The following is a 2,959-nucleotide window of genomic DNA, read 5'->3' as shown; positions in this document are numbered from 1 at the left end:
TTCTAAATCTAGGTCTTCTCTAATATTCTGGATTAGGCTTATAATTCCTCATAAATATTTCTTGATTTCCTAGAACCTCTCTCAGGACATCTAGAAGCAAAATCTCAATCTTATTGCATGAAAAACATTTAAAAGGGAATTTTCCTTCATACTTACTTCTAGCAGGTCCTTTAGGGATTCTTCTAGAAATTAGAGCTTCCAACTCTTCAAGTTCTCTATCTTCTCTCTCAATTTCTTCCAAATCTTTAGCATATAATTCCTTCCAATCTATCTTCTTCTTACTAGAGGCAGATTCTTTAAATGTAGTCTGTGTTTTAGTAGCACTCTAATCTCCAAGTTCCTCAAGCTCAAAATAAATTAATTTCCCAAGCAATGTGTCTCTGGTAACATGGGTACTTAACATTGTTTGGAGTTCATTAATTGCAATAGCCTTCATCTTGTAGATGGAGATAGAACTCTCACAATCTTTGACACAACCTTATCCTCACTAACTAATCTACCACAATATTTGATTCCCATGACAATTTCATTCACTCTATCCATGAAAGAACTAATATTCTCATCTTCTTCCATATTCAAAGTTTCATATCTTACCTGGAAGCCTTCAAGTTTTGCAATATTTATTTCTTGGTCACCTTCATAAAGAGTTTCAATATTTATCTAGATCTTCTTTGCATTCTCCAACTCTATGACATTCAATATCTTTTCATCAAATAGGGCACTCAATAATGCTTCTTTCAATCTAACATAATTTTCAGCTCTCTTTTGTTCATCAACAGGTGTCGGTGTTCTAGAATTAGGATCATGATATATATACCCTTTCTCTACTATCTCCCAAATTTCAACTCCAAGACATCTTAGATGAATCTTCATTCAGTCCTTCCATATCTTGTAATTTGTGCCATCAAATCTAGGACTCTCCTTCCAGTAGGGATTAAATGTGGAACTAGATGCAGATGCCATTGGATCTCCTTAAGCGGTTAAGCTTTTGCAAAGAGGACCTTTCTCTAATACCAATTGTTTGACAGATTTGATATTGAGAGTAAACTGAGAGGGTGGGTGAATTAGTTTACTATCAGAAATCATAACTATTGTAGATTAAAACCTTTAAACCGGAGCACAAAGAATCCAACACAATGAAAGACAAAACATGAAAGCACAATACACAACACCAATATTTTGACGTGGAAAAATTGGTAAAGGGAAAAACCATGGTGGGAAACCCTACCCACAATTAGATAATACTTCTACAATAGTATGTGAAATAATTACAATAGGGATTGCACTTGAATGAATTGTGAAAGTAGCATCTCCTAATGCTTGATACAGTTCCAGTTAAGCATAGATTTTTTCCCTGCAATACCAAAACATTTTGTTGAATAATATAAAAATGTTTGCACATAAAAATTCCTCTGATAATGCAGACATAACCATCAATCCCAAAAACCATATCCAATTACATGAATAAGTCACCTATAAATACATATCATCAACTTTATTGATAAGGTCGGCTATGTTGGTATTATGGTATGGTTTTGTCATTGATGTCAACACCTACTAACACTTATCAACTTTGGCACTTTGGAGAATCAGCAACATTCACTAGCAAGCAAGTGACTTATGCACAGTCACCGGTATCTGGTATACTGGTAGGATATAATGTTCACCAACACTTGAAATGGCATGGAAAACACCTAGTTATGTCGAAGACATCATTTAGACACTGGCATATTCATTTAGACATCATTTAGACATTTGTTCATTGGCATATTCGTATTTGCATATCTATTGTTATCAGCAAATAGGTCTAGGTTATACACTGGCAGGTTTATCTTTTCTAGATGAGCACGACATGCTATGGAGATGTCTTATTATTGTTGTATATACATCAAGCTGACATGTTGAATCGGTTATTGCATCGAACATTGTTTTATTTGTAAATTGATTTTATTGTAATATCCTTTAGAATCGACCTACTAAAATTGGTCTTAGGTTATGATATAAATGTAAGATCCTATTCGAAAGATCAGATGTGGAATGTGAAAAAGAATTGTGTGAAGGTATATGTGAGAATAAGTAGAGCTCTACACGCAGACATCATTTGAAGGTTGAAGGAGGGTTTTTGTGAAGACAATCAGAACTACACTAGTACTGAATCCAGCATAGAAAGATGCTAATTTGAGTAGTACATTCTTATTGGATTTAACCATCCAATTGTAGCTAGTGTGACTACTATTTGTGTTTGAGCAATGAGCTCTAAGTGTTTGGCCTTTCTGCATGTGCAAACCCCATTTGTATACACATACTATCTGCAGTAGTATCATCTGATTGTGGGTGAGGTTTCCCACTGTGGTTTTTCCCCTTACAAGGTTTCCACGTACAAACTTTGGTGTTATGTTGTGGATGCTATTGTCTTTCTATTTCATGCATTAATCTTTATCGGTACTTTAATTAACTGATAAAACTGTCTACTGGCATAAAAGACTGGTTTACTGGTATTAATCATTAAAGTTGGTTAAGTTGTTTCTGGTTTGAATTTATTAGACAACTGATTCACCCCCCCCTCTCAGCTATCTTTGGGACCTAACAATTGCTATCAGAGCATAGTCCTCTTTTTGCAGAAGCTTAACAGCTTGAGGAGATCCAATGTCTACTAGCTATTTCAAGAAGGACAATCCTAAACTTGATGGAACCAACTATGGCATATGGAAGATCAGAATGGAGACACATTTGAATTGCATTGGAAAGGACATCTGGGATGTTACAAAGAATGGCTATACAACTCCTACAACCAGTCAACCTAATCCACCAAACTTGGCTAAAGATGAAGAAAATGATTGCAAAGCAACATAAGCACTTTTGAGCTCATTAACATATCAACAAATCATGGGATTATCAGATAGATCAACTGCTAAAGTTATTTGGGATCATTTGGAAACACTAAATGAAGGAGATTCCA

The sequence above is a fragment of the Cryptomeria japonica genome, chromosome 10 (assembly GCF_030272615.1).
Source record: "Cryptomeria japonica chromosome 10, Sugi_1.0, whole genome shotgun sequence".
In the NCBI taxonomy this organism is placed as follows: domain Eukaryota; kingdom Viridiplantae; phylum Streptophyta; class Pinopsida; order Cupressales; family Cupressaceae; genus Cryptomeria; species Cryptomeria japonica.
The sequence above is the reverse complement of the archived record's forward strand: the minus strand, read 5'-3'. Positions refer to the sequence as shown.